Source organism: Equus caballus, chromosome 16 (assembly GCF_041296265.1).
Source record: "Equus caballus isolate H_3958 breed thoroughbred chromosome 16, TB-T2T, whole genome shotgun sequence".
In the NCBI taxonomy this organism is placed as follows: domain Eukaryota; kingdom Metazoa; phylum Chordata; class Mammalia; order Perissodactyla; family Equidae; genus Equus; species Equus caballus.
This window is the reverse complement of record NC_091699.1, coordinates 81,965,539-81,978,436: the sequence shown is the minus strand read 5'-3', so window position 1 is coordinate 81,978,436 and position 12,898 is coordinate 81,965,539. Positions and strand designations below refer to the sequence as shown.

The window sequence follows — 12,898 nt, the reverse complement described above, 5'->3', positions numbered from 1 at the left end:
GCTCAGGGGCTATTCTGTTTAGTTGTGGCACTTCTGCCATGATGAAAGTCATGTCTTCGCGTGAACTCCACTTTACAAGGGTTTCTCTAGGGACTATGGCTGAGTGACATTTACTATCATCAGTTTAAGTTAAGAGATTCCCCTCCAAGACCTGAAATTACAGAGCACTGCTATCAGGTCAGGGGAGGAGGTGGTCATTGCATTCTCCACCACTCCCTGGACCATTCAGTGGAGCACCCACTACATGCTGGCCCCTAGGCTGGTGGTGGGATGCAGAGCATTTATTCTGAGGATGCTCACAGTCCAGGGAGCCATACAGAGAGCACAGTGTGAGAAGTGGTATGATGAGGGCTTAGAATCAGAGTCCCCCTGGGACTTTGCACAGTTCCCATTGGAGACCTTGTAATGGCTGTGAAAATGCAACTCTCAGAGCTCCTACTTCTGGGAGCATAACTGACTGATGGCCACAGCTGCTGCACTCTGAAATCCATCACTACATTCACACAGGGGCCCATTTCCCACAGGCTGCTCCCAGCCAACGACTGAGTGTGGCAGGCCAATTCCTGACTCTTCTGGTTGGCAACTTTGCCTCAGAGACTCACATTGGACTTACCAGTACTTCTGTGTAACACCATGGCAGTCTAAGACTCTTCCCACCCAATCCTCCTTCCTTCCCTCTCTCCTTCAGAGGGATCAGAGCTTCATCATGGTCTAATGGCTCTCTCAGCCTTCTCTGGCCTCCACCCCATTTCCCCAATAAATCTCTGGCACATCGAATCCCACCTTGGCGTCTGCTTCGTGGAGGACGTGAATTAATACAGTCCTGAATCCCCCCAGGTATCCTCTGCCCAGCCCTGCTGTGTCCTCAAGGATGGCAGACTCACTGCTTCTAGGAGCTGCTACTCCATACTTGGGTAATCTCACCAATTTGCACGTCTTCCTTATCCTTATCTGAAATTTGTCTCCTTCCCACTGGTCTCAGTTCTGCCAACTGAAGTAATATAGAATGTTCTCTCTTCCACAGAATGGCTTGTCAAATAGCTAAAGAAACTAGTTAGGGCTCCCCCGAGTTTTTCCTGCTGAAAAGAATGGCCAGGTGCTACGAACATCTCTCCCACGATAAGCTGCCATCTGTGGCTCTTTTCCAACTGGGGCTCATGTTCTCTAAATCTCTCTTTAGGCATGAGGCCCCGAGGTGAACCCAATTCTCTCACTGATGTTTGAGCAGCAAAGAGTAGAGTAAAACTAATATCTATCATGACCTGTGTACTATACATTTATTGACGTGACCATTAGCCTTTGTATCACAATCATGCCCCTGCTATGAGACTCTGAAATCACAGTCAAATACGACCTTTATGGTTTCCCATGGTACGCTCCTCGTCCTTTGTCTGTAGAGTTGGCTTTTGCCTTTGATTACAGGGATTTACATGCATCTCTTTACCATCAGTCAAATTTGGACTATTAACCTAATAAGTTGAAATAATTTTTTGATCCTGATTCAACCAACAAATCCATCTTCTTTTCCTCTCAACTTAGTATCATTGCCCAGGTTCATCATTTAACTAATTGAACAAATATTTAATTATCTGCCACCTGTCAGTCGTCATTTTAAATGCTAGAGACTCTATAGTGAATGAAATAAATTTCCTGCCCTCATAAGGCTTATTTTCTAATGGAGGGATACAGAGACTAGATGTAATACATCAGTCAACCACAAGGTATGTTAAAAATATTAAGTACAACAGGAAAAAACAGAACAGAGGAAAAGCATACAGAATGCCAAAGTGCAGGAGGCTGGAGCAGGGAAAGCTGCAATTCTAAAGCATGTGGTCAGCAAGGTCTTGCCTGAAAATTAGATGCAGGAGCACAGGGTTGAAGGAGTGAACGGAGGGAGCCATGTGGGCGGATACCTGGGAGAAGAGCACAGGAGAGGGAACAGCCAAGGCAAAAGTTTTGATCTGGGAGCAGCCTGGAGTTTCAGGGGAACAGCAAAGAGCCAGTAGGACTGGAGCAGAGACAAGGCCACAGACGGTAGGGCCCTGAGGGTCACTAAAAGAGGACTTTGGCTTCTACTCCAAGTGAGATGGAGAGCCGAGGGAGGATCCTGAGCTGAGTGACAGAATCTGACTTGCATGCTAACAGTATCACCCTCTGCTGGGTTGAAAATAGAACGCAGGGGCCACGTAAAAGCTGAATGATGGCTCAAACACTATGGCAATAATTCAGCTGCAGGATCATGGTTACTTGGATGGGGCTTGGAGCAGCGGGGTTGGTGAGAGTAGGGGTGGTCAGATTCTGAATATATTTAGAATATCTCAATGGACGGGGGACGTGGAAGAAATGGAAGAGTCAGAATGACTCCAAGGTTTTTGGCTGGAGCAACTGGAGGAGTGGGGCTGCCATCAACTGAGATCAGGCAAGACATAGTAGAGGCAGTCTAGGAGGAAAGACCAGGTGCTCCTGTTAGGGTTGAGATGTCCACGGTGTCCCAGAGTAGACGCCGTGTAGGCGAATGTATATAAGAGGTCCAGATTGGAGATGAAAATTTAAAGTCACCAGTATTTCAAAGATATTGAAAGCAGCAGAACTAAGAGAGATCACCAAGAGAATGAGTAGAACACAATCTATATTCTAAGATTCAGGTGATGAGGGGAAAACAGCAGAGGGGCCTGAGAAAGAACGGTCAGAGAGGTAGAAATAAATGGGAGCATGTGATCGCCTAGAAATCAAGGGGCAATAACGTTCCCCGGAGGAGAGAATGTGGGAAACGCTGCTGCTGAGTCACATAAAATGAAACTAGGAGCTGAGTGCGGATTCAGCAACAGGCTGGATGGTTAGGTATGGATGGCTCTTGACCATCTTTTCCAAGACCTCATGTGCATTGTGCAGAGCTGTGCAGAGGATGAAGGTGCTTCAGGGAATGTGAGGCAGTTTCTGGAGTCCGTCCAGATCACCGGGGGATCCCGCTGGACCCACCAAGACAGGTTGTGAATGGCTCCTGATAAGCCTGCTTCTCCCCCCGCAACACACACGCTGTGCAGCTCCGTGGAAACATGATGTTAATCATGTCAGTGCCACACAGGTTTTCAGGATCCTCCCACCTCAAGAGCTGAAGCATCACGTATTAAAAATTGGAAAGATGAATCCCAATGGCCTGAGGATTTTAATGGGCTTGGTTCTTTTCTTTGCCTCTAATCACTGGAAAGCCATCACTCAAGACCCAATATATTTACCAAACATTGTGCCAGGGCTCTGCTGTAATCACTGGGGATGGACGGACAACTTAAAAAGTCACAGCCCTGCCCTGAAGATCCTTGAAGTCCATCAGAGGCAATGAATAGCCGAAATCCACAGAAAGGAACACCCCTGTTAGGCAGATGGCAAGGATATGCCTGCAGCCAGTCAGCAGCACGCAGATCTGGGAGACGCTGCCAAGGATAATGGTCACAGGTCACCACCTCCCACATTTCTCGGATTTATAGTGTTGACACAATGGTCACAGGCCTCACTGCAGGCTGTTTATCCTCACACAGGTCACTCTAAATGTTTTACATTTTCAGATGGGATTTAGCACATGGGAGAAAGCAAGAAACTATTACTTTTCCTCTCTGAAAGTCAGGGGCAGCTTACACTTGGTGCTCTGCCATCGGTGATCACCTACAGTGACAAATTTATTTTTTTTCCTTTTCCAAGTGCAAATGCCACCTCTAGATCTGGTGTTTTACATGTTGTGAAACTTTCAGACAAAACTTTCGAAAATAAAAATAAGCTCAAGTATCCACTCAAACACCAACTTCTTCTAGAAAAACTAAGGGGGAGATAAGGCAGATGACAGAGGGATGGGAAGACATTCAAAGACGCAGCCCCTGTGACCCCCAAATACACTGGTATCAACAGTAAGTCCCAGCCAGTTGTCTTTTCTCCCTAAATCTGCATCTTTAGATGAAGGAGCAGTTTCATTAACAAAGACTGAAAGACTCCCCCTCACAAGCACACAGAGTGCTTGGACTAAATTAAACATTCTATGGAGAGAAGGAAATGAAAATAAGGAGTTCACAAAATTATTAAAATTTAGCAAAGAAACAAATATGGACGTTTCTTTTAAAAAAAGTAATTTAAAGAATTAGTTTAGGGGCTATGTGGAAAGAAGGCACTGAAGGCTCAAGAAAGATGTGTTTGGCCTAAAAAAGAGATGCTCAAAAAACCCAAACATGATAAAAAAAAAAATGCCCTGTGTTCCTTCTTAGCAAAATAAAGAGGCTGACCCAATAGGAAGGCAGGATCCAAAGAAGAGTCGGGAAGCAATGGAAACTGTCCTGTCAGGCACCGAGGAAAAATGAGCTGAGGTTCAAATAGAAGCAGAACCAAGAGCGTCTGATAAGAAAGTCCACAGCCAATAATAAGAAGCTCTTTAAATGTGTCAGAAGCGGAAAGAGACTTAAACTGCCCTGGTCAAAGGGCCCAGGGGTGGGAAAATGCAACAGCAGGTTGACTGAATGAATCCTTTGTCTTGGTTTTTGCCAAGGAAGACTTTGGGGAGATCAGACTCCCAAATTGCTTCCGAAGCAGACAGCTCCAAGATAGTATATCACATACGGCGAAGGAAGTGCACAGAATGTTCTTGCCTGAACTGACAAATGAGATGTGGACAAATTGCAGAGACAGGATGGCCCCAGCTGCAAGCTATGAAAGAACTCACAGGTGACGTGGGACAAGCGTTGGCCCAAACTGGTCACAGGTCACTGCCAACGACATCAGGGATGGGCCTGGCCAATCACCAGCCAGCCCTAAATCTGTAAGAAGAGCTCCAAAGGAGATCATAGGATCAGCATTCCTGTGAGACTCAGGCTGGGACTGGAAGGGTGACGTTAATCTATTTCAGAAGTTAATAACCCAAAATCTGGACCTTAAAGGCTTAATGTGGGGAAGCCTCACTGTCATATCTCAGGTTCACCAGGACCATACATTTCATGTTTATGACATTCCTCGACCCTTTAATTTAGTTACTGACTCAGTCATGTTCAAGGTTTTCTTCTTACTCATTTTGCTTTTCTTATTTGCTAGAGGCATTTTCTCCCAACAATTAAGCATCTCAGATTCCAAAATATGAAAATGAGTTGTTGCTTTTTTTCCCTAGGACAATTATTAAGTTCTAATGCATTATCTTTGCTTATTAAAAATGATTACCTTGCAGCATTATTCACAACAGCCAAGACATGGAAGCAACCCAAGGGCACCTTCTATGGATGAATGGATAAAGAAGATGTGGTGTATATATATATATACAATGGAATACTACTCAGCCATAAAGAAAAGACAAAATCATCCCACTTGCAACAAGATGGATGGACCATGACGGCATTATGTTAAGTGAGATAAGCCAGACAGAGAAAGACAAATACTGCATGATTTCACTCACATGTGGAAGACAACAAATACATGGATTAGTGGTTCCCAGAGGGGAAGGGGGTTTCAGGGAGGATGAAAGGGGTAAAGGGGCACATATGTATGATGATAGACAAAAATTAGACTACTGGGGGGCTGGCCCTGTGGCTGAGTGGTTAAGTTCTCGCACTCCGCTGCAGGTGGCCCAGTGTTTCGTTGGTTCGAATCCTGGGTGCGGACATGGCACTGCTCATCAAGCCACACTGAGGCAGCGTCCCACATGCCACAACCAGAAGGACACACAACGAAGAATATGCAACTATGTACTGGGGGGATTTGGGGAGAAAAAGGGAAAAAAATTTTTAAAAATCTTAAAAAAAATTAAGACTACTGGAAGTGAGCACAATGAAGTCTATTCAGAAATTGATAAAATAATAAGATGCACCTGAAATTACACAACGTGATAAACCATTATGATCTCAATAAAATTACTGGGAAAAAAATGACTTCCTAATGTCTTAATTGATTTTTGTGTTAAATGATTCTTTCAGTAGTTTTAACCATAATCCATTTTGGGATATAACAAATGATATAATAGTTTAGAATGTTGCAACATTTTATTTAAAACATCAAAAGTATCAGTAGTTTTAAAGAAAAATAATAGCAGAACACACATACCTTCAAAATTAAGTAGATTTATTGCAGCAAAATGTTTGAAGAGCTTATAAAATATGAAACTTGGATTTCAGAGTTCAGCAAATCTCACCTAAAAGGGAAAACACTGTTGCTTCTGCAGGTGGAAATCATGCCTGGGATGGCCTTGTTCTGAGGTCCCCTCTCACCCACCCTAGGAGCTGGGGTGTAGGTCACAGCTGGGTCCCCTCTACTTCGCCTCAGGTGACAGTCCCAGCAAGTCTCCTGGAAGATAAAATGGCCTCTCCAGTTAGCGGGACTTTCATATCTGAACTTTCTATGGAGGCCCATAGAAAGAGGAGCCCATCTGATTCCTCCACAGTAACTCACGCCGGGCAGAGTAGGGCAGCTTCCCCAGTCCTACCATCTGGTTTGTGGGAGCAGGTGCGGAGGTCTTCATAGTGACCTCTCAGAGAGATGCGGCTGCCCCAGCCTGAACAGTGTGCATCTGAAGCTTAGTAGCCTCTTCTACCATCTTGGGCATTGCTTTTTCTGGGACAAATATCCACCAGTTGATGGACATTTGGGTTGTTTCTGCGTTTTGGCTGATGTGAACAATGCTGCTGAGCACATTCACGTACAACTTGTGTGGACGTATGTTTGCATTTCTCTTGGGCATGTACCTAGGAGTGGAATTGCTGGATCATATAGTAATGCTAACTTTTTCTATTCTTTCTAGAATAGCATTTCCCAGCCAAATCATCCTTGAACTACCTACCTATAATCTAACCATAGACTGCAGCTGTGAGGAAAACAGCGCAGAGCAGGGTGTAGTAAGGAGCTTAGGGCCCTAGCCCAGGGCAGTAGGAATTAGCAAAAATAGAGAAAGGCTACGGTTAGGGCCCTATAGATGCTGCAGAGAGAAGTGGGTTCCTATTCTGGCTCTGCCGTCTGCTTACTGTGTGATCTTGGGCTAAAGTTACTTAACTTCCTTGGGCCTCAAATTCTTCAACTGTAAAACAGGAATATTAATCCTTATGTTATGAATTTTTCAAAGGTTCTGAGGATGTGCCCTGTGTTGCTCCTGCCAAATCGATCCAGTCTGCCAGGCCAGGGGACTTGGTAACCACCTTAAAGTCTCCTTCTGGGTCCATCACTGTTCACATATGCAAATCAGTCCCTGGGCATAGTTCCCCCAAGGTAAATGTGAAAAGCATGATCCAGTGACAGCCTTGGGTATTTATTTGATAAATATCTTTGAGGGGATAAATAAACATGTCAACCCAGTCAAGGTGGAGGCGATGGATAAGAATGGGTTTGGAGAAAGGGAAGGCTAACAGTGGGGTTCCCCAGAGGTTGGTGTGATAAATGCTCCAGAAGACAGATGATTTTTTGTGACATCTCAAGATGACCTGAAGTCTTTCTGGGAAGTAATCTAGAAAGTAAATGACAAGGTGCCTTGTCCTGGAGGACAAGAGGACTTTGTGACTCTGCCGGAAGGATGAGCCATGGCCCAACCCTCTGATGGTGTGACTCAGGCCCAGGAGTCATGGATGCCCCCTTGGCTCTGCACCCTCCTTTCTCCTGATCTTGTCACCCATATCTCCTTACACTTGTCCAAACTCCCTTGTTCTCTCTGGGCCTCTTCACTTCAAACTGCACTCCAGCCACATTAATCTTTTCAAAGCTTGATTCGCTCATGTTTCTAGGATGGTCAAAAACCTCCAACGGCTCCCCACTGGAAAAAGTCCCAACTCCCTCTCTAACATTTGACAACATGGCAGCCAGTGGCCAGCCCAGGCTTCCTCCCTTTCAGGAACCTGCTGTTCTCATCTAACTGCTCCCCTCCCAGCAGAACTCAGCTTTTGGGATCTCTGCTTGTAGGACTACCCTCTCTGGCCACCTCTCTTCATAGCCCCACCAGCCTTCAGAGGCACAGATCTGGCCACACATCGCCCTGGCTCAGCCTTGGCAGACCATGCTCACAAGACCGCCCCTTCCCTCCTTCCAGTTCAAAGCCCTATTTTAGTAACTCATTGGGCTATAATCACCACCTTGGGACACAGTGCACTGTTATCTAACTTTCCAGGGGCTCATCTCTGCTCCCAATCACTGGAATAAATAAAATCTTTAGGGCAGAAGCCATGTTTCTAGCTTCTTCCTGCTGTGTTAGTACATAATTGATGTTCAGTAAAATTTGCCTGTACTAGAATGATTGTGGGCTCTTCTCTAAAGACGCCGGAAGTAAAAGAGGTCAGAAAATCATGTAGTTGCACCTTACACGGATATTGGCCTTCAAAGGAGAAAGATGTGGAGGCGGGGAGGCAGAGCTGTGATTCTGCAGCCTGCACTGGGGGAAGAATACGGAGCAGGTCTGAACTTAGCGGTCCTAGGGGAGTGGGGACGGGAGTGCTTCTGCATGGCACAGACGCAGAAATCGGAGGCTGCTACCATCCCCATCTCACTGGGATGTTTCAGCTGAAATGTGACCCTAACGTTAGTTGTTTTCTAACTTTTCTTCTTTTTAAGCTGTGGAATCCTTTCTCCCAACAAAATTTTCTTTGAAGCATGAAGTGCAAAACAGAACAATTCAGAGCTGCTCTGGGTGGACCAGAAGTGAGAGTCCCAGAGCCCTGGAAGCCGGGTTCATTTCCTTTCTCCCCAATCCAGACTCAGAAGGTTCACAGAGAGATCCGAGAGTGCTGAGCAGCCTCCGGAAGTCCCCTGAGGCCTCAGATTAAATTATGTGAGTTCCTAAAAGACACAGGAGATGAGGCTGGGAGTGGAGAGTTGTGGGTGGTGGGTTATCTTTCACCTTATATGAAACACATTCTTAGAAAAAACCCAAAATCTATATTTAAATGTCAGCTAAAGACTTCAGGCCCACTAGTACTGACGACAAAGAAGAACGGTTTGCACACAGATGAATTGGGCAAATGATGAATTGTGTTTCCTCTGACATTTCTATTCTAGAAGATAACTTTGTTGAGAAGGTACTGCTTAGATAACAGGTTCTCCCTCTCTTGATGAAAACTCATTTCGCTGCACAAATATGCTTGAATTTTACATTAGGAAGCCTGACTCATTAAATATTGTTGGTGCAGTAACACTTCTGGTCAAAGTAGATTAAACAAATAAGCAATTAGTTTGGAGCCTGGGTATGAATACAAAAGCAGAATTAATTATTTTTCTAATTGTTTTCCCCTATTGTGGACACTGGCTTCTTGGATATTGCTCTGGGCTGTGCCTTGAGACGACCCGGACACCCTTTTCCAATCTACCTTTCTACCCTGGAGTCATCTGGGGACAGAGGACTGCTTTGGGTGGGTGGCATCAGTTCGATGTTGTCGTAGAATATTGGCTGAGTACCGTCATGGGCTCATTGAAGTGGGCTTGGGGGAGAGAGTGAGGGCTTCCAGGCTGGGCAACTGAGTCAGCCCCATACCCCTAGACAGGCGCCTCCTTCACGGGTCTGTCCACTAAGGGTTTGGTCCCAAGCCAAGGGGGGTGTGATAGCTTGGGGCTGAGGGACAGGGGGCTGCTCTGGGGATGTGGGTTTATAGCAGAGGCCCTCATTTCTGCTATTACCTCTGAAGTAGTGGGGGTTCCTTAGTGAGATCATCCACCTGACCCAGCTGGTTCTCAAAATGTGCTCCCAGAGCAGCATCACCTGGGAACTGGCCAGAAAAGCAGAATCTTCCCCAGCCAGACCCACTGAGTCAGAAACTCCGGGTTGGGGCCCAGCCCAGTGACCTGTGTTTTAACAAGCCCTCCAGGAGATTCTGATGCATGCTCAAGTTTGAGAACTGTTCATCTAGAAATCTAGAAATCAGAATGATAAACTTTGAAAGGACATCCGAGGTCATTCAGTTTTCTGTCAACTCTTACTATTTATGGGTTAGAGTGGTGAAGGCAAGAGAGAAAGTGACTTCCCTGAGTCCTCTGTGGGCTGATCGGGCCCCCTGTCCCTGAGACCCAGGCAGGCCCTCTCTCCTCTCCCCCACACTCACGCACCCAGCATTTTCAGAGCCCTTGAGGACGGCCAGCATGGGCGGCAGGCAGGGTCACACCACTGATGGAGGGGTGCTGCCCTCAGGGAGATCAGAGGTCCCCACAGAGGCAGAAGTGGGCAGAGTCCAGGATCAGAAGGAGGAGGCATCCCAGCTAGGGGGGTCCCGGGGGCCCCTCCGCCTCCCAGCTCACCCTGTGGCTCCTCCTCCTTGCTGGGGTAATCAGAAGGTGCACCAGGAAGCAGCTGTTTACTGTGGAAAGGACAGCGAAACTGCCACTGGGGCCCTGGTGGCAGGAGGCTGTGAAGGGATGTGTGAGCACAGAGGGTACTTGTCAGGCGGTGCCTGTCCTAGGCAGCCACACCAGGGTGGCTTTGAGGGCAGCTGAGGACAGACCCATCAGGACTCAGGCAGCAGGCAGCTGGGGCAGCCACACAGCTCATCCTCCCACAGGCTGTCAGCCTTTTCCAGGTGAGACAAGAGAGAAGGCAGCTCTGGTGTGTCGAATGTTTGATCGCAGAGGCTGTTCACTAGAAACACCATCACTGGAGAGGCCACAGGAGAGAGCAAGGGACATCTTGTAGTAGGCCGTGTGCCCTGTACTCCCTGGCTGTCACTCACGTGCATTCGGAGTACCCGCCACAGTGGGGAGGACCCACCACTGCCACCCTAAGACTCGCATCACTGCCACCAATACTGGGCAGGGGCCGTGCCCACAGTCACTGGGCCTGGAAGTCTAAGTCTCCTGGCCTTCGGGCCCAGAGCCCCTCCTCCTGAGGCCAGTTTCCATCCTGCAATGCCCAGCTGTGAGCCCTGCCCTGCACAATGCCATCCCCACAATGGTATGGGCCTCCTTCTCCTGGACCCTGACTCCTGGATACACTTCTACTCTGCAGCCCTCTCAAGTATGGTGGTTTATGATTTTATGCCCAGCGAACCTCAGGGTCAAGAAGTGGGCTATGTCCCGCTTGTCCCATGTCACCTCTGTCACACCATTACTCACCATCTCCTGCACCCTCTGTAAAAATGCCATTGGGCTGGGACCCTCCAAGCTGTAGGACCACCATGTACACCCTCCCACTATCACTCCCTGACTCATTAATGACTTAGGCTTCCGTCTCCATCTTCTCCTCTATCTGAGCCTTGCCCTTCTGTGGATGACTTCAATGTCCACCTGAATATGCACTCTCAGTTCCCCGGACCCACAGCTTTTCTGTGTCTGCCCATTCCCATGGCACACTAGACTTTGCCACACCTGAGGTTTTCAAAGCCTCATTTTCAAAGGCACCAACTCAAGTATTCTGCTTCCTCATGGCGCTCTCTGATGAGCCCACTGCAACTCTTGTTGGCCGCATCTGGCCCTCATGGCCTTGATTTCCACCCAATGCATCAGCCCTCTCCCTTACTCATACACCTCACTACCCAGCTTAGGCTCCATTCTGCAGTAACATGATTGACAATACTCCCCTGACCCTCAGCATGAGTTGCCTTTATCTTTTCATAGGATACAACCAGCAAAACTCAACCCGAGAGAGATCCACCATCAGCTTCCTGTAGAGGCTGCTCTCCAGCAGCCATGTTCTGCTGAGGAAGGCACATAACAGGGCGAATGGACAGCTTTGTTAATACGTGCTCACCAACTTCAAATGAACCCTCAACCCTTTCTGGCAATGCTGAATTTCTCTAGTCAGTTTCATCTCCCATTCTCTGCAATGGCACTGCCAGACTTCTTCCATTCTCCTCAAGCCTTCAACCGCAGTACTTCTCCCACACTCTCAGCAACCAAGCTTACCGCCCACCTCCCAGAGAAAATAGAAGCCCGATATCCGACAGCATAAATAATACCTCGACGTGGGTACTCCGACTCCCCATAAATCCACATGTGCAGAATTGAACCCGCCTCCCCTTGTCGCCCTCCCTGAACACATTTGCAAACCTCGCGCTCATCCTCCTGCTTGATTTCTTTGTTCTCGATGTCAACTGCCTGCAAGACCCCCTTGGAAGGCTGCTCACTAAGCTAGCTTGCTAGGCCCCTCCCTGAGGGCCTGTGGCCCTGTGAGAGCATGGTTCTCCCGTGCTCCCTCAGACAGAGCCCCACTCAATGCCACCCCGAGGTCCTTGCCTCCCTGATGCCGGCGCTTCCTCCTCATGAGCCTCACCACCTCCCACCTGCAAAGTCACCTTCTTCACCCTCCCAGTCTTTGTCCTGGGCCCTCATTCCCTTCCAAGGCATCAGAGGAGCCAACAGACACCAGGATGCCCTGGCCCCGCCAGCCCCTGCTTACCCACCTCCTCGCAAGCTTCCCTTCCCACATGCAAACCCGCTTCTGCAAATGAATGCCAGCCTGCTGGTTTACGAGGCACCACCAGACTGTGAACACCATGGAAGGCCAGCTAGGACATCCTGGAACATGGGACACCGTGTTGAGGTGCAGGGGTTACTGGAAGAGCGAGACCAGGTCTTTTCCCCCAGGACCCCTCAGTCTTTCAGGAGAAATAGGGTCTACATACACAAAAACTAATACACATTCAAGAGCTCACTGTGTCATCCTTAAAACTAGCACAGCTCAGAGAAGACAACACACACAGCAGGATTTTCTATGAGGCAGATAGGCTCACAGGGGCATGAACAGGCCCTTGTTCCCCTGCGTTCTTCTGGACAGATGAAGCATTTGCTCTATGCCTCAAAAAAAAAAAAAAAAAAAAGTAAAAGAAAGAAACACGCACACACATAATTTAGAATCCTAGGGCTCAGTTCTATAGCTGATGTTGTCCTGCCACTTGGCTCTCAGAAGGAAACCGATCCCAAGGCCTTGGGGTTTGGCAGAGAGTCTCCCTTGCACTGGAAAATATTTGTGGTCCAGTAA

General features: G+C 47.7%; 1 protein-coding gene across 1 annotated transcript in view; it reads right to left on the bottom strand.

The window, feature by feature from the left end:
- The window catches only part of EPHB1 (EPH receptor B1), a 417,903-nt gene that overhangs the window by 93,559 nt on the left and 311,446 nt on the right, over positions 1 to 12,898 (bottom strand). The window lies entirely within an intron of this gene.